Source organism: Lagopus muta, chromosome 20, assembly GCF_023343835.1.
Source record: "Lagopus muta isolate bLagMut1 chromosome 20, bLagMut1 primary, whole genome shotgun sequence".
In the NCBI taxonomy this organism is placed as follows: Eukaryota; Metazoa; Chordata; class Aves; order Galliformes; family Phasianidae; genus Lagopus; species Lagopus muta.
The window spans coordinates 6076722-6099530 of NC_064452.1; the positions used below are offsets into that span (position 1 = coordinate 6076722).

At 43.1% G+C, this 22809-nt stretch overlaps 1 long non-coding RNA gene across 3 annotated transcripts in view; it reads right to left on the minus strand.

Annotated features, from left to right (window-relative positions):
• LOC125702870 (uncharacterized) overlaps window positions 1-22809 on the minus strand; it is an 88195-nt gene that overhangs the window by 36524 nt on the left and 28862 nt on the right. Inside the window, exons 2-4 of one of the 3 annotated variants that reach the window (XR_007380720.1) lie at window positions 8179-8331; window positions 5680-5766; window positions 4710-4818 (exon numbers count right to left, since the gene is read on the minus strand). This is a non-coding gene — a long non-coding RNA (uncharacterized LOC125702870). Of the gene's footprint in view, window positions 1-4709; window positions 4819-5679; window positions 5767-8178; window positions 8337-22809 lie in introns of all 3 variants that reach the window. The other 2 variants (XR_007380718.1, XR_007380719.1) reach the window with 2 other exon arrangements.

A 22809-nucleotide genomic window follows, 5' to 3' on the forward strand; every position in this document is an offset into this window, starting at 1 on the left:
CATATGAAGGAGGTGATAGTTGTCTCAAAGAGAAGCCTAAATGGTGAAATTTTTTTAGATGAAATGTTAAGATTATAAATGTATCAGGTGGGATTAATGATCTTGCTGTAGGACTATGCTTGTGATACAAAGAGCAGTACTGTAAATGCGTAAGGCCAGAGTATTCCATGGGAAGACCTGTATGATCTCAGACATAAGAGCATTAGAAACAAGATGAGATGTAATAGGATGAGATCTCAGGCTGTGCAATTTGGGATTAATGACAGCAATGCTCTGCAGCAAGCAAGGTGCTCCTCAGCTGGAGTTGTCCTCACAGCAATGAGGTCCTTCCCATGGAGGGAGAAGGACAAAAATAACCTAGAAGGCTTTAGGATAGAGCTAGATTCATTTGCAAAAGGGATTATATAACATAGTTGCCTCTAACAACAGACGACTAGTTTGATGAACCAGAAGGCCCCTTCCAGTCCTATTGTTCCTGCTATTCCCAAAGTTAAATTAACACCAACCTTGCCTAGCAACATCATGTTCCTCTGTGCGTGGAGAGGGAGTTTGCCCTGCAGCTCCTGGGATGAGATGTCTCTTCTTAAATGGGAACTGAAAAGCCTCACAATGAAACGAGCAAGCAGGAGAGGTGCCAGCTTAATATATTTAAAAAAATTAATGGATTTAAATTCTCTGCTTTTGAGGGCAGAAAGACGTGTAACGCTGCAGCGTGCAGTAGGACACCAACCCTACATCCACCTCAGGAGCGGCTGGCAGCACTGAACAGCATTCAGTCCCCTCACAGGGCACCTGGGATCCTCTGCCAACCTGAAGCAATTGGGGCAGAAACAGTCAGTCTGGGAAAGCCACTTTTCTCCATAAAGCCAGAGCTAGTTAAGCGTCTCCTACTTCTCCCCTCCAGGCCTGGTTTCCCACAGCCATCCCCACCTGTCCTGATGACAGCGCCTCTGAAACCGACCACGTACAAATCCCAGGGCCTGACAGCAATCTCTCCCACCTATGTCGTACCATACATAGATATATATTTGAATATAAGGTATGTGAGGTGAGATGCAACCCCTCTCCCCAACGCACACAGATCTGGGGAGGCTGTGAGGTGAGGGCCTGGCCTGAGAGGCAGCCATCCTGTGGTGGGAACACAAAATGGCGTCCCTCCAGCACAGGGAGGCCCAGAGCTTCTGTGGTTCCACCTCAGTGCCTGCCTGTGGTTTACCTAAGGATGGGATTTGAGGCATAAATGACTTGAGGAGAAAGCTGACGGAGTCATCTCGGTGGGTAAGTGAAATAACAGCAATTTAAAATGTGGGGGAATGCAAATTCTCCTTCTCTGACATCCTTCCCCACTGCAGGCAGGCTCCTGCCAGGCTGAAAGGAACAGGCCTGAGCTGCGCCCTGATGCAGTGGTTGGCACTGCTGCCCCTGGCAGGGGTTGGAAGTAGATGATCTCTGAGGTCCCTTCCAACCCCAGCCATTTTATGATTCATTCTATGATTCTAAACCAAAAAAAGTGTTCCTTGGCTGGGATAGGTTTGGACTGTGGGACAGGTGGCAAGAGCAGAATGGGAATGGGTGTGCTCCTCCATCTTCTCTTACCTCTTGAGCAGCAGTAGCAGCAGGAGAGGAGTTTTAGAAGGACACAGCTGCCTTCCAGGTGTCACGACCTCAGAGGGGAGCTCCAGAGGAAGCTGAGGACAATTTCGTATGTGGAGCTGCTGCTCCAGTGCTGGAAGGGACCTGGCCTCAGCTTTCTGTTGAGATTCACCGTGTGGCTTAGTAATGCAACAACTTGCTCACAGGACACAGAGCAGAGCCCACCTACTCATTCCTCTGAACAGCCATGAGACGGTAATGACTCTCAGTCAATGGTGTAGCTTTGAACAGATGCCTAGAGGTGAAAGGATTTGTATTCCATTACGAGCCCCTTGAACTAGCCAGGGTCCCCCAGGTTAAATATTTTTAGCAACAGCTTGTTTACATGTCAAACTTGTCAATGAACTGCTGGGGCATTGCTGCCACGAAACTGTGTCAGTGGCAGCCAGTGAGCTTTCTCTGCACACTGAGCTAAAGCCTTCTAAAGGGCTTGTCAGATACATTCTTCCTCCTGTGTCACAAGAGCAAGACTAATTTCAAAGAAATGCTCTTTATTTCTACTTAAAACTGCTAAGGAAAATATCCAGCACTGTCTTTTTTCTTGTCATCTGTTCGACAAGTGTCTCATAAAACAAATTGAGAGGTTTAGATCTCCAAGACAAAAATCAATAAGAGGATAAGTAAAGAATAGGAGGAAGTCAGCAGGCAGAGATTTATTTCACTGGAAATGTTTTTTCAATGGATTTACTAATAAATCTAAAGTGGCTGGTACGGCTGCCTTTGATATGCAGTATCTCCTTTACTTAGATGAAAGTTGCACATGAAAAGGAGCTCTGAATACTGATTTTTACAAGGGTGTAAATCAGGAAAGCCTCACACGAAAACATACCACCAACATCTGCTTCAGGTACAAGTTGAGAGAAGGGATCTGTTTGAGTGCTAGACTTTTTCACTGTAATTTTGCCCTTTTTCTTTAATATAGTGCAGTAGTTGTGCTCAGGGCCTTGCTGTGCTGCATACTGAATACTGCAGTGCAATAAAATCATCTCTGTCCCAAAGAGTTTACAGAGTTTCAAGGGCAGGAAACTTCATTGAAGTGTTAAATAGGGGATGACCAGCAGTGAAATCACAGGGAATGAAGTGTGTAATGGTAGAACTGAACAGTGTTATCTCTTGAAAATCCACTCTCGTATTTCCTCTTTAGTGATGGGAAATTGGGAAGATTTTAAAATAAACGGTGATTCAAAACATACTTGCAGATAGATAAAATGAAATAAACTCTTGCAATCGTCCCGAGAAGGTCATAATGGACTGGCTGCCAGTCATTTTCAGGTTGATTCCACAGCTGCTCTATGTCGTAAGAAGAGGAGATGTCAGTGACAATAATGACAGTTGTTACCGAAAGGCACAGGCTTTGATGTGGATGTGTAGCAGTGGAAAAGACTGCACCTCAGTCCAGAACGCCTGTTCTCCCTGCTGTACATTCCCAAAGATCGTGAGCTTCTACAAAAGCCCAGTATATGAGAAGGAAGTTAGACTGAGCTGCTTGTTGAGTAATACTAGTGGTTTACTCCAATTGGCACATACGACAGATGGCTGTGGGTAGGGAGCTTGTTGCTGTGTCTGTGTATATGCATATGTGCTAGGAGGGGTTCCAGAATGGCATGGTTCACTATTCTATTTCAAATTAAACAAATAGTCTTGGATGATTTTACAGTGTCAGATGGGAAATCAGCCAGAAACTAGCAGATATCTTATTGCTTCTTGTTCTTCAATTGATTTTGCATTTTGGAAAGGTTTCTTTGCACCAGACATGTATTGGTACATGGTTAAGCTCCATTGTTCCAGTTCACAAATTTGATGTTAGGAAAAAACATCAAAAATGAGAGTAAATCAAGAGATATGGTCATTTTCATCCCCTCCTATGGATTTTCTCACATCAACTTCAGAAACATGTCACAGCTAACTGTGAAAACTGGCACCTCATTACCTACTTTATCATTTCTTATGACTTATTAAGGATTATTATTATTGTTCATTATCCTTTTTAATAGTGCATACCCTGGCTATTATATTACTATTAGAGAGTAGAAGCAAACGTGTGTTTAGATCACTTAAACAGTTTGTATTTAAAAATTTCTATGGCTGTTATTCTGAAGGATGCAACCAGAACTGTGATTTGCACAAGGCTTTGGAAATGGGAAATGTGGAATGAAAGCGGTGTGTGATCATATGCTAACTGGATGTGTCATAAAGCCGTATGCACAGTGGGGCTGAACTGAAGTTACATGGCCCACCTCAAGTCTATAATTTCCTTCATTTTTGAGTCCTTTGCTTTAGAATTAAAATAACAACGCATTACCACAGTAGGTTTTAAATGCAGTTGTGTGTGTATACATTATACAAACACACGCATGTGTACAAATATTTTACAGTGGAAAATCAGAAAACCTTCACAGTAGGCAATGTTCCACCACTGTTTTCCATAAAATATGCATACATATTTAAATTTTTAGAATGGGAATTGGGATAAAGACTTTTCCCTGTGTCACAGAAGGTTAAGAATAGATTAGAATCATGGAATCATAGGATCGTCAAGGTTGGAAAAGACCTAGGTGCAGCCATCCCTCTACCACCAATATTGCCCACTAAACCATGTCCCTAAGTACCACATCCATGGTAGGGAATCCATAGGGATGTTTCTGAAACATCTTCAGGGACTGTGTTACAAGGTCATATTATATATAGGTTTCACCTTGAGTTATTAAGTGTTATAAAGTGATGTCCATAATTTATGCAACCTTCAACTCTACACCACACGTTCAAGAGCCCATTTCCATAAAGCAGGAAAGTAGGAGCTCAGTTTCCTTGAAGAAGATGCAGACAATTACCAAAATTCATGTCCGGAATCAGAACTAAAGCTAAAATTAGAAAGTAAGCCTTAAGTGCCAAATTTTGCCCAGCAGACTTTCATGAGGAGGACTGGTCAGACCTTAATTTGATTTCCAAGTCAAGAGTGGGACCCTTCAGCTTTCAGCAATGAACAGTGTATGTATATGTTTTCAAGTACTCAGTAATATCTGCAGAGGGGGAATACTGCATGCTGTGCTCCTCACCTCTCCACATCATCTCCACGTCACAAAGCCCTGTCTGGGTTTTCATTCAAAATCTGCTATCTGTGGCCTGACCCTGTTTGATCTCTCCGAAGATCAAAGTCTGAAGAAGCTGAAAGACACAATTATATGATTTATCCTCAGGGGAGCACAGTGACTTCTGAAATTTCTTTCTGCTCTGGATTGCACACGCTGTCCTCCTGCCCATAAAATGGAAATACTGATTCTGTTCCTGGTCTGGATTGTCTAAATGGAAGTGAGAGAATAGCAAATATAATTGCGCAGGGACACAAATCATGGTGTTATATATTAACTCTTCTGCTCTTGTAGATTTCCAGGCTGCAGTGTAATCCTACAAAATTAAATAATATGATCAGGATTTCCCCCTTTCCTCTTGACCCGACTTTCAAACTAGGGCTAAGAATTGCAGCACATTTCTTTTCCCAAAGCAAAACACAATCCTGGATGAAAGTCAGTTTAGTTGAGAGAAAAAAAGTACAACAAAAATAGATCTTTTCCATAAACAAAGCTGCTTTCCATTTTGTTAACGTAAACAGGGAGGTGCATTAAGAGATCATGCCACCCAGGCCTGGAAAAAGAAGCAGGGAAACATATTTCTGAATCTTTTTCTGAAGGTGCAAGAATGGCTGAGCCTCAGGCAAACTCAGCGGAAGGATAAGGCTTTATAGACAAGGCAGCTTTACAGACTGTTTCACCTGAGACTAAGGAGAACTATTCTTTCATAGTTCAGGTCAAATGCAACATCCCCCTTCTCAAATGAAATACCTGTTTATAGTGGGCACCTGTGCACTTTGTGTGCTTTCAGTAGTCCTGTATGCTTACAAAAAAATGTAGGTTTTTACAGCAGTTCCCACAGCTCTGAAAACACAAATTCAGGTCTCTGAGCATAGACTTGGATTTGGATGATAATGGCAAAAAACAAAAAAAGCCTTTCAGAAGTGTAAGTGCTCACCTTTGCAGGCTGAGGCTGGTAGGTCCTGGTGTTCAGGCTGTTGCTGTACCAGCTTTGCAGTGAATGAAAACACCCTTCCCCCAGGGACTGGAAGCAAGGAGATAAAACAACAGAAGTAAGAAATGAATTGTGTCCTATTTGTGCACTGGATTTTAATATGATCAACTGAAATCAAAGCAGCTAGGATGGAGCATGTTCTGTTCGAACCCAATTTTCTGTATCATGGTAGGAAATTTAGCCCTTCCAAATGCAAGACCCATACAACACTTTAACCATCAAAATAGTCTTTTTGTTATTGTCCAGAGATGTCTACAGTCTAAATGTCTACAATCTAGAAACATCTGTGGTTAAATGAGGCTTTGCAAAAAATCACACTGGTGAGATGCTGTAGTTTTCTCATACTGTTGGTTTGTGATACATTTCAGTCACGCATTTCATTCATGTGCTATAGCACACAGCTCTTCCCAAGGTGAATTCCTTGCAGACAGAAACACCCCCCACCTTTTCTTTTCCCCTTTGAAGCGTCTCTGTTTCTGTTACTCAAAGCAATCTGCTAATATTAATCTCCCAACTAGATACTGCAGGGCAAATTCTGCCCTTATGCATGTTGCATTTGATTAAAACTGGTTTATATATATATGCATATAAAGCTGGTAATAGCAAAGCTCTTCCAGGCCTTGATACCATATCTGATTCACATCAGAGACAATACGACAATAAAAAATACTCATTGCAAAAATGGCTTCTTCCACTTTGGCTGATATCAGAAAGGAAGAGTTGGCATTTAGTTTCAGTATTTGGATTCAGCCTAAAGATTTATCCAGTGACTCAAACACTACTTCTTCAAACTGTTTGGAAAAGGGTTTTTGGGATCTCAGCAGAACAGGACGATTTCTGCTTTTTCTTGCTTCCTCTCGGGCCATAAATGCAGCAAGAAGGGCCTTTTGCAGAAGACCTTGAACCTCTGTGCAGGAAGTTCAAGTCTATGTGCAAGGGAAAAATAGTTTAGCAAATATTCCATATCTTTCCTCCCCCCAAAGATGAGAGAAGAGGAGGTATATTTGAGGTAGTATTTTCTCTGGTCTCCTTTCATAATCTCTAGGTATGCCATCACTCCATCATGTATCTTGAAAAATATGTGCATGGAAAGAAGTAGTTTAGATTGTTTTATCCTTTCAGATACTTTTTTCTCTTTTACTCCCCTCTCCCTTTTTCCTTCCTCTGTTCCTCTGCAGCTCCCATTAGGAACAAGTCAGTGACTCATAAAGGCACATTTTCACTCATTCACTACATCACAGCCCTACATGCTCAGCCACGACAGGGTTCCTTGACGCTTGATCTTTGCCACCAGGAGCATCCAATTCTTTGGCCAGTTTTAAGGCCAAAGGGAACTCTACAAACCAGTTGTTCTCTGTTTCCCCCAGGAACAAAACTGTGGCTATGTTACTGCCCTCTAAAGATGTGTGGATCAGCATTAAAGCGCTGACCTGTTCAACGCTTCTAGGACCCTTTGAACCGTGGGTCTTTGAAGCAAAGGCTGTAACAAACTGGTGTATAATAAGCTGCTGCCCCATGCCGGGAAAGGCAGAGGTATCAGGGACTGGTGGAAGCTTTTGAAGGCACAGAATGCTATTAAAAACTGCGAGAGACTGGAGAAAAAGAGACAGTGGAAAACAAATCTCTTTTCCAAGCAGTGGTACATCTAAGTTTGGCAAGTTAAATCACTAAGCCAGATTTGACTCTGACAGAATTTTGGGGTGGCTGGCTTATGGCTTTGGCTTAGATGCACTTTTGCTGAAATAGCATCTTTTTACTTTACTTAGTTCAGTTTTGGGCTCTTCTTACCTTTCTGCACCAATAAGACGGTAGGGAGGGGAGAACCGGTCTGCATAGCAATAATTATTATCAATTGTATTGTGTTTTTTTTTATCTTCAAAGTGCTTTACAGAGACAAACTAATTATTTCTCTGCAACACCCCTGTGAAGAAGATGGTAAGTATCATTATCTCTGTTTTACCAATGGGGAGCCTGAGCCAGAGCATTTAAGTGATTAGCCTGGGGCCACAGGGGCAGTTAGTGTCAGGGCTGGGAATGCAGGAGTGTCTCTGCTCCCAGTCGGCACCAGGCAACATATCTCCTCAGGAGGAACAAAAGGGAACCTTTCTCCAGACTTGGAACCTAAAAGAAGCTTTTTTTTTTTTTTTTGGCAGACGATTATAAACTCTTCCTTTAAAATGTAATCATCATTGGAAAAAAAGTCTGTGGAGTAATGGCACTAGAGAGGGTTGAAAATCGGCACGTCTGCTTTATAGGCAATCGTGGAATTTGAAAAAATGGGGAAATTCCTGGAAAATGTGTGTTTATGAGGGAGGGTGATGTGTTCTATTTCATCGCAAAAAAAGTGACATATTTGAAATTTCCCATGGAAGGGAAAATAAATTACAATGATTTTTAAATATCAAAATGTTTCGTTGCAGACATTTCAAAATGAAACTGAACCTGAAAGTCTGTGCTCTGAAGTTCCTGGTTCAGACATGGCTTCAGGGCTTCTAAATTCCTGCATGCCTATCGGCTCTCAGTGAGGTTCTCAGGGCTTCCACAGGTATGTTAGTCGTCACCTCCCCTGAGCACAATGTGGGCTGTGGAGTGCCTCTGCTCTAGGGAAAAAAAAAAATCATTTAAAACCACCAATAGTTTGGCTGTTTGACTTTGTTCTGGAACAGAAAGAGAGCAGTCATACTAGACCAGATGGGAAGCAAAAAGTACACAAAAGCAAGAGGTCACTTTCTGGGCCAAATCTGCAATGGGAACTTTCCCACTAACATGATAATGCCAGCTGCATAGCTCCCTGACCAGCCTGCTGTCGTGGAGAAGCTGTCACAAGTCCACATCCTGAAACCTGTGCTCCGTGATACCTTATGGGGCAAGCTTACTTGGCCAGGATCAGTCAGGATTCCTTCTGTGTCTAAGAAGCCAGTAAGTTTCTTGAGTTTCAAGGACACTGTCACTTTTGAGACACAAATAATTTTCAGCAGTGAATTCTTATCCAGTTCTGTGAGACATCGCCAGCAGTTGAGTTGTTATCCCTGTGCATTAGATCCTGATCTGTTGATTTTGGAGATGAGTGGGGAATTCTCTTCCTTCCTCTCCTCCATCCCCTTTCCCCATAGTGCTGCTGTGCCAACCCAGCTCAGAGATGTGCTATTAGGTATCAGCCTGGTAATTAAATGCCAAGAGTAGTGTTCTGCAAACATGCCAGAGAGCACAGAGCAGTTGCTGACAGCCTGTCAATACTTGCAAGGAGCCTTGATGGCTTTTGGCATGAGACAGAAGGACCTCCTAGGCCTCCTCCACAGCCAGATGTTCCTTGGTGCCCTACTGTGGGGTGAAGGAGGGATGGAGCTGAGCAGGCGGTTGGTAGGCCAGTTAGAGCTGTCCTGTCTCATTCAAGGAGAAAGCTGGAGTCCTAAGTGACAATCCATCCTGCTTGCTTCCCTGAGATTAAGATGAGATATTAAGTTGGGACAGTGGAGAGGAAACTGCAGAGCTAGCGCTTTTTTTTCTATGGGATTTTCTTTTTCCTGGATATGACCCTTAGAATTCTGAAGCACAATCAGTGACCTCGGGTGCTGCCTAAGGACTGGGGCTAGAGAAAAGATGAGATTTCAGGGCAGGAGAACGGGCAAAAAAACCAAACATCTTTCTTCTTCTGGTTTTGTTGGAATTTTTGTTTGGAACGAAGAGATGTTGAAGAACACTACTCTTTTTTACATGGTTTATACTGCAGTACTGACAGGAGCTAAAATGCATGAAAAGAAATTAGAATACTCAACACCAAATCCAGGAGAGACTTATCACATAGCTCTGGTTCCATTTCATCCTGAAGAGCTGAGCCAGATCCTCAAATGCTCAGAAGCTGCCATGAGGGCTGGATTTGCTAAAGAGTACTGTAGCCCGCCAGCTTGGCACTTTTGAAAATCTAGATACTGGTTTTGGTTCTTAAATGAGAGCTGAGCTCTTTTGCAAATCCGCTTCTGATCGTGCATGCTGAGCTGTTCTGCAAATTCTGGCTATCATTGCACTGCATTCTTGTACTTCCTGGTTGTGAGTTGTGCTGGGAGCAAAACTATCAAAGCACCGCAAGGAAACCACTCCTGCTCTAATCAGGAAGCGCAAGAAATCTCAGGAGCCAAACTTTTCAGCCTTTTATTACCTTTTGGGTGACGGTTGTATGTCTGAGGCTGCTTTATCCTTATATGGATCAGAGCTGTGCCACGGCAGGTGCTATAAAAACCTCTAAAAAGAAACAATCCCAGCACTGATTAGTTTGTAATCAAAATATAAGACAAGGCAGAAAGTGTGCGCAACAGATGGATAGATCTGGCATAAGGAAAACATGGGGTAAGTGTTCTGGTGAATGTCTCCAGCATAGTCTGCACAGCAGAAAAGAGCAGTCAAGGATAAGCTGAGCTGCTTACCTTACATGACCCCCTAAACCTTTTGAGATTTGCCCACAACAATTAATTATTCTTTTGACTGGCCAAGATGACTCACAGCTGCTCATGCCATCCCAAAGCTCAAGATCTAAGTAAATTTATTGAAATTAGTGGTGGCTCCGTTCCAGGAAACTTGCATTTCGTTTTGACTCAAAGAAGATCCGCACCCTTCCCACCTTCCAGTCTTAGCTACACAGCTTCGATCTCCTAGTGATTAAGACTCAGGAATGGGAGTCATGAGGTCTGAGTCCTATTCCTGTTTCTAATACAGGGTGTTTTTCAGTGAGTCACTTCCTCTCTCTCTTCCTCAATATCCTTGTCTGTAAAATGGGGTTAAGAACACTGACCCATCCCACTGAAAAGTCGTGAATTCATTAATAATTGTGAGCAGTCGAGTAGCCTATATTCTAGAGACTTCCTCTGGCTTTAGTTGCTTTGTATCTGGCACTAAACACATGGTTGCATAGAGCAAAGGAAGTTCGGGCTGTCAATTAATGAGAGTGTTATGGTTTGTTAGAGTTTTTATTTCTAAATTGACTTTACACCTCCTTAATAATTGATACTTCCAGGAGGGCAGAGAAGAGGGAAAGCATGTAAATGGAAAAAAACCCAGTTCTCATTTGGGAAAGACAGTTTACCAGTTTCTTAAAGAGTGAACTTACTGACTTTGGTGTTTACTATTACAGTGCTGTCTGCAGTTTCTGAGATACCTTTCTTCTGTAGGTTTCAAGTACAAGCAGATTCAGGGTTGTGTCACCACCAGACCTAGCTGTTGTGTCCATTTAGTGATGCTAATGCAGAGGTGCAAATAGGTGAAGTCACTTGCGTGTGCGTCCACACTCACTGGGTCAGCTGTGTTGGGAATCATCCTTCCCACAGTGACAGCCATCCATTTCACAAAGACCAGTCTCTGCTTTCCTTTGATGCCTGGACATCGGAGGAGAACTGCAAATGATCGATGCCAGACCCTAGTGAATTTTGGAAATGGGCATTTCAGACTCAAGTACTCAAATAGTATTGTTCTTATAGCCTTGATCTCAGTTCCTCCTTGGTTGGAGATTAACCTACAGCTCTTAGAACAGAGTTCAACCTTTTTCTACCTCCAGCAAGATCTTTCCCAGTAAAAGCTGACACTGTATCAATCTCTACTTCTTTTAACTAGGTTGTCCCATCTTGGGTCAGTGGGCCAGACAGCTCTGAAGCTTGCCTTGCCTAATTGTACACAGGTCTTTTGAACAGAAAACCTACTGTTAGTGTGCTGGGAGGGCTGCACCACGACTGGGACAAGTGTCTGCCCTACTCCTGTAGGAAGGTGGAGGAAAATCCCTTGGGGCTCTTGAAAAACTGAAAACTTTTGTTTTTACAAGGAAGGTTGTGCCTATTGCACAGCTGGGCAGGCCTTCCTGTGTACTTCTCCTTTCCTCTGACAGATGCCACCCAGTAACCATGGCTGGCTGGGAGCTCCCTGCAGCTGCACCAACTGCCAGCTTTAGTGTCCCCTCTTGATGGAGGGGTTGATAGACTGCGAGGACAGGAAGGAGAAACCTGCAGAGTCATCGCCTTATGCAGCAGCTGAAGCCACAACTGCCTGCAGAAACAGAAGAGTGCAGTGGGGGCCTGGACTTCCTGAAGCAGCCTCCTAGAAACTGTGGGGAGAGAATAATCATAGGGAGGAAAGGCAGGCAGAGGAACTGGAACTAGTGGTTTGGGCCTCCCCCCAGCCCGGAGAAACCATGGTGCTTTTCTTCTGACACTGCCTCCCTCTGCTGAACTGCAGTCCTGAAACAGCAATACTGCAGCCTGGGGTTTTGAAGCACATAGCAGGAAGGAATAGGAGGTACCCCGATGTAATACAACGCGTTTGCTTCTTACTGGAAAAGTGCATAAGCAAAAAAAAAAAAAAAAAATTAAAAAAAGGTATGAAAATGATACACAACTTTTTCTTTGATCAGAAATTGCTGTTTTTACCATCTCACTTCTAGACTTGCTGCATACTAGAAATTTTTATCTGTTTTCTGTGCGTATTCAGGAACAGAGCTGCAGTCACTGCTTCATCAAGCAATAGCAGAGAGCTGTTCAAGAGGCTTCACATGCATGGCTGATTTTTTTAGCTGGTGCGGTGAGACACGTGGAGCCATGCTGCAGTAATGTGCATTTGGCACTGCTTTCTCTCACCTGATTACACCATCTTTCCCCTCTAGTGAGACTGGCACAGCTTAGCTTCCTTGCCTGAATTCATGGCTCCCACAAACTGGGCAAGTTTCCAACCCATTATTAATTACCTTATGTCTATGTTCTCGAGATCAACTGCCCCACTCTTTCTTTATCCTTTCTTATTTATCATATGTTATTTGGAAGACAAACTTTTCATGTGAAGGATCATGCTTGCCTTGCATTTCTTCATTCCACAGCGCATAAGAAACATTAATATAAGAGCAGTATTGCAATCAATCACAGATCCACAGGAACACTGCAGTTAATGTTCCTTAAGATCCTATGTCAGTTTGTTGAAGTAAAAGCAAACACATTTGGTACACGAACTAAAGGACTCATGATTGCCAAGACTCTAAGTCAGATCACAGGTTCGCATTTCTCTAACACTGCTGCTCTATCTAGACCTCCAACAGAAGTGCATGGTGGGCACTCTTTGCCAAGACCTGCAGCTAGAGATGCTGGAGAATGTAAGAAATACAGATAGACAAACAAGAGAGCTAGGATATGGTTTAAAGGAATCACTGATTTTATACAAGTTTTGAAGGGTGCATATTTCATGCTTTTAAGATTGACTTTTGGATGTCTGCATATTGGGAACGTGAAAAGAGGATATTTAACTAATACTTCATCCCCCTATAAACAGAAGACTGTATTCTCAAAGGATCTCAAAGAATTTCTGCTGGTACAAGTTGGTATAGCTCTGCTGACCTGAAAGAGGAAGGAGACAAGAAGGATGTCCTGGCTGGGGGTAGGTTAATCCCCCCAGGGTTGCTAGACTGATGTGTTATTCCTTGTTTTGCTACAGATTTCTTGCGTGACCTTGGGCAAATCACTCTCCCTCTCAGTATCACAGTTTCCCATCTGTAAACTGGTGAGAGCAACAACCGCCCTGCCCCAGAGGGGTGTTTGGAGGATAAATATGTTAGAGGCTTGGAGCCGCGGGAGTACAATAGTGACAAGGCTCCAACAAATACTGAAGATAGATGGAAGCTGACAATCAGGAGACTGCTATTAGCAGCTGATTCATTCTCTCTGGTTAATGCATATTTTTAACAGGCGGTTATTGACTAGACAGGCACACAAGTCTGTCAATTAAGAATGTTATAATGAAGTAAATCTCTGTACTGGTAGCCTTTGGAGGGTGAATTCAAAACTCCCAAACCCTGTGGCACAGCACCTGCACTACTAATAAAGGCTGAAGATTTTCCTGTAAGTCAAGGGGAGATACCATACACTGGGAAGCAAGTGCCCAAGTGCCATTGGCATTTTCACTGTAGAGTCCTGAGCTGCTTCACCATCAGCGCAGTGACAAATAAGAAGTCTTAGGTGACCACGGATTTATTACAATGTGCTCATAAAACCTTGTCAAGGCACCATTTGAGTACAACTCCTGGCCAGGCATTCCAGTGATTGATGCTTAGAGCCCCACTTACGACCTGCCCTGCAATATGATCAGTGAACACTGCTTAATTGTATTTCTTTTACAAAGTGATGAAACATAAAACTCAGCTCTCGGCATGCTGGCTGGCACAGGAGTCTCAGCAAATATGTGATTCTCACACTGCAGCTGGACTCTAATGACACGAAAGGTGCTAATGCAATGCAACTGGAACCTTTAATTATCCTAGTGACTAATAGGAAATCTCTCAAAGTGTCTGAGAGAAAGAGCCTTACTCTTTAGAGAGAGTTCCTCAAATTGTGCTTAGAAAAGGGGACATGCAAACAGCAAATGTAGGAGCAGATGTAAGTCCCAAAGCTGCAGTGTCTGGGAGTGGGTTTCTCTTTCCTCTGACAATTAGGTTGACAGACAAAGTAAAGAGAGGGAGAATAACACTGAGCCTATTATTGACTTATACATGTTGGTACCTAAACTTGTTCTGCATCCTGCAGGTAACTGGATGAACCTGCTGATGAAACAAAAAGATTTGGATTGACTTTGAATATGTTTGTGTTCAAGGAAGAGAAAAAGTGACAGGCAACTGTTTCCCACTTGCTAATTGAATGGAGACTGTCAGATCTTAATGCACCTTGGGGATTATTTCTGTTTGATACAGTTTCAGACCCTATTTCTTAATCCTTTTTTTTTTTAATTTTAAAATAAGCATTATTTTTTCCTCAACCATACAAGGTATGAAAACCATACAGACCATATTGCCTGGATGTTTTGGAACAATGTGCAATACATGTAGGGTTAGGTAGTTCATATCATTGCTCTGCTGCCTGGTTTTCAGACTGATACAGATTCAGCCTTGCATCAATCCCTTTTCACTAATTTTGGCAGCCACGGGTAGATAGCGAGCAAGGGCTAATATAACTTACATGATATTACCTAGCAGCTCAGAGGTGCAGATAGTTCCCAGACAAGAGAAAAACTTTGTCTATTTATTTATTCACTCTTTATCTCCAGGCCTTGACAAAACTGATGCTTGGCAATGCAAGATAATGCAACGGCATTTACAGAGGCCCTAAGCTAAACCAAACAAAAAGAATAATTTTGCTGAAAAGTAGCAATCACCCATTACCAGTCAGTTCTAATCACGAGTCCCTCAAATGCAGAAGCAGATTTATCAGTGCCTTTGAAGCATGTAAACTTATTTGTTGCTGCCACCATACAAGCCCAGGCAGTCCCAGGTCTGTTACTTCTTTCTGTTCCTGCTTTTCTGGTTAAATGCACCTGGGAATATGTAATTGTCTTAAAACATTCATCATAAACAAACGGGATGGGCAAGCCAGCTGAGCTAATGCTGGGGAAATGACTTAAAAAACCTTGAGATTGGTGTAATTGGTAGCGTGCTTCTTGTGAGCGGGATGAAAGATGCATGTTTTATATGGAAGTACAGGGGACAGGCGCTCTGTGTGCCTGGAGAGAGAAAGCATTCCATGTGTAACTGTGGCTTGGCAAAAGCTTGGGCACTGTTGTTACAAACACAGAGAACAGATCACTGGCGGAGCAGAGGAGTGATGTGATAAGAAATGTAAAGGCCCGTGTTAAATCTCTTCCAGTGATCTCTGATTTGCATCAGTGCAAACAAGGGCAGAGACATGGCCTAAGTCAGAGCTGTAGGCATTGTTCAACTGTCTTGGTTGTTTTGTTTTTGTTTTGTTTCCTATATAGATAAAAGATAAAGAAAGCATATATTCTTTGTTAAATAATGCTCAGTGCGAAGGGACTTTCCAGGTCTAAAAGTTTGGGCTGAAGAAGTTAGCTTACATGTGGAATTGCAGCTGATCCAAGAGTACAGAAAATAAACAATACCTCCATCCCTTGAACTCTGTGAGCTAGTTTTGTGGTTACTGTTCCCTTTGGTATTGCCTTATCTCTTGCCATGTTTACAGGATTCACCTTGTCTGCTACCCTGAGCCTCCCTGCCAATCACAGAGCATCTGAAAGTACCCAGAAAAGCTGGTTAGTGTGGGAGCAGTGGACACTGCACTGTAGCGCTGAACGAAGTGGTGAGGAGACCACAATTTGAAATGTCAGTGTGAGTGTGTGGTCGTAAAACAGAAGGCCATTAACAGGAGGAGTTTGTGTAGGGGAGCACCTGTGAGCTATCTGATACTCTGTGCTCCAGCTTTTTTTTTCAGCTGTAGTCAGCTGCAGCATGATTAGATTTAGACCATTTCTTTGTTGTTCCATTAGTAAGCAATAAAGCACAATGAGTGTGTATAAAGGAAAATAGACCTCTCATCTAAAATGCACAATCATTTTTGCAAAAATAGGCCCTTCCAGAGCAGATATGGGACTTCAACCCCTCCTTGTTTTTCTTTTCCTTCCTCTCTGGGTCAGATAAAACTTTTGTTACGGATGTTCACTCTTTGCACTGTAGCAGAGCTGCCCACTGGCAGCAGCCTGTTACAACCTGTTGGCCAGTCCTAGGCTGCTAGGATTCTGTCCCACCTGTCTTGGTCCCAAATGGACAGAGATGCACATACAATGCTGTAAACACTTTTCTCAGCAATTAAGCATTATGGCCAGGAAACAACCCAGTGGCAATATTACATGAACTGAAGTTACGTATGAGACAGTCCAAATTTACTCTTTGGCCACCTGACATTTTGGATTGAATGGCAAGACGCTGTGTCATTACTGCATGGTACAGTTGTGTAACAGTGAAAAGGCCACAAAAAGCACACTGAGCCTCACTGTCACTTGTGGCTGTTTGCTCACATCACTCTCCGTGTTGTCTGTGCTTTGCTCTGTGCTTCTAATGAACAACATTCTAAACTATCCCAAGTCACTGCAGTGTTGCTCTTACAACACAGCTTTCTGTTGGATTCCAACCTCTTGTGTTTGGTAGTTTCCTTAAGCAGCCAGCTCCTGGACACAAAATGACTAGCTGAAAATGTCCACTTTCCCAAGAAAAAGGTCCTTCAAAGGCTGTTTAAGTGCTTAAAACCATGGCCTACTGCAAAACCAACAAATAAGCCAGAAAACTTTAATTTAACCTGGAGATTATGATTTTTCCTCAGCCTCTCGGTTGCTGGTGAGCCTGACGCATGATTTTTGAAGGCTTAAGACTTGCAGTGCCACGTGAGGTCGATACAACCGCTACAGGACAGGTCCAAACGGTCCCTTAAAAATCATATTCTAAGTCTCTCTTCCTTTGTACTCCCATTCGTTGGGTGCATTTATTTAATTAATTTCACATGCTCTTTTTGCCTGTCATATGAGAAAGAAAAAATACTTGTGGATTCAGGGCGGCAATAGAAAAACCTTTTATTTTAAAATTGAAAGATGAAAACGATCATAATGAACTTGCCACTTCCTTAGAGTTCTGGTAACTTGGGTGTGATCTGATGGTACAGAATGATTCATGGGATAAAATTATAGACTTATGCAGGTGTGTACAAGAGCCTGGGTGGGGTGTAGGCAAACAGGGAATTTTATATGGCTATAAACATGGGCATGTGGTATAAAGAAACTGCACAGACTTAAAAAAACTTTATTTTAATTTGATAAGGGCAAATTGAATGAACTTTCTGGTCAAAGGTAAGGACACCCCATTGCTCATCTCCTGCCAGATTCCAGCAGAGATAACACAGTGTATCTTTGAGCAGGTGGAAATCTTGTCTGATTCTTAAAACCACGCAAAAGCAAAGGGCTTATGTAGATTCTCCTTATGCTTGAAGTCGGCCTTTGTTGGAATGGGATAACGTGGCATTATTTAAGCTCATGTAAGCCCTGTGCTTTCTTCTGAACAGGGAGGCTTGGGGGCTTTCTCCTTGCAGTCTCCTTTACTGCGCTCTATCAATGGCGGACAGGGTAGGCCCTGTGTCATCGGGCTGCTGGACAAGTGAGAAAGCCCTGCAGCTCCAAGCAGCAAGCTCCTATCTCACACCTGATCATAGTGCCAGATACAGTGAAGGTCAGAAGGCCAAAGGTTGAGAAATCTGGTTTGCAAAGCAAACAGAAATGTTTCTGTTTGCAGACAGAAATGCTGACTGTACATAGAGCCACAGGAACTTCCAAACCACAAGAATTGCCTCTCACTGTTTCCCTCTTCATCTTCTGTTCTTCCACCACCAACCTTTTCTCTTTCTTGCCGTTGTTGGCCTGAGATTCTTCTTGCCTGAAGCCCCTGCAGTCTGAGACAGCCTACACAAGTCTGCCTGAACACCTCTGCTGATTTCAGAGCTCGTCAGAAGAAAGGTGAAATAAAAAGAGCCTGACTTCGAAGCCGGTGTAAAGTCATGCAGCTCTTCTGAAATCTGGCAAATTAGGCAAATGAGAGTTTTTGAAATGTCACTGACAGATATTTTGTTTTGTTTTGTTTTGTTTTTCCTCAAGTAATTTCTCCCTCGCTCTGTGGTTTGTTATCATTCAGCTCTACAAGGCTTTGTTTAACTCTGGAAAAGGCCATAGAAGTTGGAATTAGATCCAGTGTTGTTTGCACAGGAGTGTGTGGCTAAGGCTGGGCCTTTGAAAGGGCACATTATACACTCTGAAGGTTTTGGAAGATTGTCGTAACTATTCCTTGAGGGTCAGGCTGTGCCGGGCTCATTCTTCCCTTATAATGTCTTACTCCACAGACAAGTCTGGTTTGCCTGGAGTAAAGGGCACAGTAAGATTCTTCTGAACAAAGATAGCTGTTGCTTCTCCTTTCGCAGCCCTAGCAAAGCGTGCTCTGTGAGATGTGTGGGGCTCCGGCACACAGTTGATTCTAGCACAAGGAGCATTATAAATGTAAATGCCAGTATTCTCTAGATCCTGCCTAGAGCTGCATGTAGGTGGGAGTCCGGGGGTCCTTACCAAAGAGAGGACAGCACAATTGACAAAGCTAGCATGGGTATTAGGTGTGCTCATCTGCAGAGGCTGATGAATGTGATCTACACGAAGAATTTGAGCTGTTCCTGATATCTGGGCACCTTGTGCCAGGAGGAGAGACGGGTGCCAAAGGGCACAAGTGGTAACATTCAGAAGTACAGATCTCCTGTCATCTCACTGCTACCAGCTCAGCATAAATCCCATCTATTCAAGTGAGCAGTAAAGCCCACCCCAGACTGTCCAGAAAACAAAATCAGAATGCAGTACTTTCTCTGCATAAATAGCTAGCAATTCCTGAGGAAATGGGTCCCAGATTTCCCTGTGAATTGGGGCCTTAAGTTCTGACATAGGGAGCTATTCATGGAGGAAATTCTAATTGAGTCAGGTTGTGCTTTTTCCACAAATTGTTTACCCTCTGTCTGGGTCTTTACTGGGTTCCTAAAGGGACCTGTGTTGCACCCAGATGCTCTGGTGGTTAGGCACATTCAGGTGAGCACTCTTTGTATGCAGAAGTCAAATACTAAGGAAAAGAAATGTGTCCACAGTCCGTAAGAGGGACAGATCATATGGTCACCATCTGGGGCTCAGGGATGGCTCTGTGCACTGAATTAGCAGTTGCTGTGCCTTGCTGTGTTTCCACAACAGAAACCAAAGATGGTGACATGGAGGAAATTAATGCCAACTGCCCACTCATTTCCTGATTCTTTGTTATACATGCTCCAGTTGTTTTAAAAAGAGAGGCTGCAGCATACAGAATCTGGAGTCTCATCTCTGACAGGTGTGGACTGAAGTCAATGGAATTATGCTGGTGTAATCCAGGTTAAAAGGAAGAAACAGGCCCTGCACTCTATGCTAAAATTCTCTCATGAAACGTTTCCCAGAAATATCAAAGAATATTAAAGTTCTTTGGGAGCAGGGACTGTCTCATACTGTGTGTGAACGGTGTCCAACACAATGGGGCTTGCTCTTGGCAGAGACCTCTAGGAGCTGGAGCAGTACATGTAATAACATCTAACTACACCTTCAAGACACGGTGTAGGGAAGTACATTGTGTTAAGGCAGTTGAGTGCCTGCCTAACCTGTGATTTAGAGGTGCCCCTCCCTCAGCGTTCAAAGGAGGAAATGAAATCTTCCCCAGGGAAGCATTCTGACCTTTCAGCAGCAGGGTCTGTGCTCACTGGCTCCAAAGGAGGAGCGGGAATTGGGACGCTTAGGATCAGTTCCCCAGTTTGGCTACCTGGCCTTTGGCAAGCCACTTAATTACTCTGTTCTACAATTGCTCAATTGTCATAATTCTTCTTTTCTTTCCCATAGCAGGGTGGGGATGGACGGAAGGGAAGCAAATTCTTCCTATATTTATGATCACAGAGTGCTTTGAGGTGCACTGGTGAAAGGGCAAAGAGACATAATAGATCACGTTCAGCTCTGCTAGCTGGTCCCTAAAAAGCATTTATTTAGAGACTGAGGCTTGCTCGCTGGCCTTAGTGGTAATTCTTTCAGGAAACAATTGCTTAAGGTAATATTTTCCAAAGCATCCAAGTGAGTCTCCCAAATCCCTTTGAAAGTGGAGGAATCTCAGACATTACACTTAAAAAATACTCCTGAGCCCCTACAAAATTTGAAAACATCTGCACCGGTATTTCCCATGTGCAGAACATGAAACTATAGAGCCATCAACTGACCAAAGGAACTTAACATACATTTTAGTAAAACGTAGAAAATACATATCCCATCACTGACATATCGCTAAGCAAAAAAGATTTCTCTTTATTGTAAAGATTGTAAAGATCTTTATTGTAAAGAGACCCTCAACAGACTCGCCTGATTCACTAGCCATGAAATCTTGGTCTTTGATCTTTCTTCAGATACTACTTCATGTAAAATAAGGTAGACTCCCCTGGCTTGCCTCCAGTGGGGAGAGACTGAGGGTTTCTGTGCTTTTTCAGGCTAATTAGCTGCTTGTAGTACCCCGGAGAGGTGCAGTGCACTATTTTCCTTCTCTGCATCCATTCCTGTAGAAGCCTCGATCCTGAGCTTTACTTTGACACTGAATAGTAGGGTTGACAGAGATTTCTAATCTCTAAATTAAAATAAACTTTTGGCAAGGCCCAGTTCTAGTGAAGGAGCTGCACCATTGAGACAGATTGAGCCAGATAAGTAGTGGCTGAGGAGGTTTGTAGCTACTGAGGTATCAGCTGGTCAGGAGGCACAAAGGGTTAACTTTTTCTTCCTCTCTTTTTTGCAGTCACTCCATAGTCTGCATGTGGATGTTTCAGGGATGGAAGAGGAAAAAGCACAGAAACTGTGGGAAAAGTTGCATTCCATGTCCTGAACCTCCACTATGCAAAGTTTTTTCTGCCTCCCTCGGAGTTATTTTGCTTTCTTGCTGTATATGTAACTCCCAAGGAAAAGACCTTGTCGACTCAGCCTGAATCTTTTTATGTTGAGTCACCCCTCCAGCTTCCAAATTAAACGGCTAGTAATTGCTCATATAGGAAGATTTAGACAACTGCTGTCTTATACCACATCTCAGTGTGAACTGCATGTGGAATTTCTCCTCTTGTACGTGAAAAGACAAGCTTAAGTGAGATTGTATTTACAGACTGAGCCATTGGATGAGCTGTTCTGCCCTGCCCACGTGGTACCAGGGCTCCAGACATCCAGGTCTCTCACTGCAAGATGAACCTTACTGGAATGCTGCATCCTGAACCAAAGACTGCTCGAGAAAGCTAAGATCTAATACAAGTTAAGAGCAGGAATGTATCTAATGGCAGGCAAAAGACAACCTGACTCTCTCTGCTGTGAGCTGTTTGTGCCTCACATTCTCTGCAATGCGTGCTTAGCCAACTTCCCCCAGTTGTGCTACTGGGATCATTGAATAGTGCCTCTTCCCCTTCCCAGGAATCTCAAGCTTTCTTCAGTGATAACTTCCTCCTGCTAAAACCTTATTCCCACTGCTTTTACTCTGCGAGGCAAGATTTATTATTCTCAAGGGACGTTAACACAGAACACGAACGTCTTCATTCATTTAACCCCTTGACATTGTTTTGCTGCTGCATTGCACTGGGGCAGGTGATGCTGCCATCTACAATATGGAAGTGGGAGGAAGGACATGCTTAAGACAGTGAGCAAAGAAGACTTCCAGTCTGTGTTTGTACTTCAACTTCTTTCTGCTTCTGCTTCCAAACTGTAGGAAAACTATATGACGTTTCTCTTCCTGCCCTCAGTGCTGTGGAAAATAATAAGTAAAGCATGGTGGTGTCTTGAGATAACATCAGGGTGCAGCAGGCATCTGCTGTTCCCAAAGAGACTGGGAGTTGAAGGGATAATGGGTCTACTACAGGGACTGGAGACTTGGGCTGAGCTTAAATGGGGCTCCTGGGGCCATGGGCAGAAGTTCCAGGTTAGGCTAGTTGGAGCCATTACGTCTGGGCAGAGACCTCACAGATGGGCACTGTTCTGTATCTGTCACTGATTTCCTATTGATCTTGAACAAATCCTTTCCGCTGTGTTTCTACATCTTACCTGAGTTTCAACTGAAAGAAGTACCAGGGCTGTGTTCTCTGAATCTTTAAATCAGTAGAAAAGAGCAGTGAACATAACATTAATTTTTAGTACACTTGTGATTGCAAGATGCACACCACAATAGCTCTTCCATACAATAATCCTTTACTGTTCATGTGCGTAAATACTCTTATTTTCATCTAACAAGCTTCTGAGTATTTCTGACAGAATTCCTGTGAGATTAAACATCATATAAAACGTATTTATCTCACACAAGATATGACTTGCTCTTGAACCCCCAGCAGTTGCTGGGGTGTACAGCTATATTTTTTAGTGTTATTACTGTTTTTCTGCTTTTTGTCCTGGATCTTGTAAGATACCTATCCTATCTCTAATTATGCTAATGAGGTCCTGAGGTTGATTTAGAGGCTCTGTTATAATGCCAGCCTCCCAGTTTATATCTCAAGTATCAGCATGTTTGTTGCAGATGTCAGTTAAGAGAAGCTTCTTTTTCTGTGCTTGCGTGGAGAGTAAGAACAGGAGCTGGAGCTGGAGGGGAGTAGCATAAAGTAACAGAAATGAGATGAACAGTGATCTCTGCTGTATCTGCATGAGGGCTGACTTTTCAGTGGGGCACAGGCAGCTTGCCTG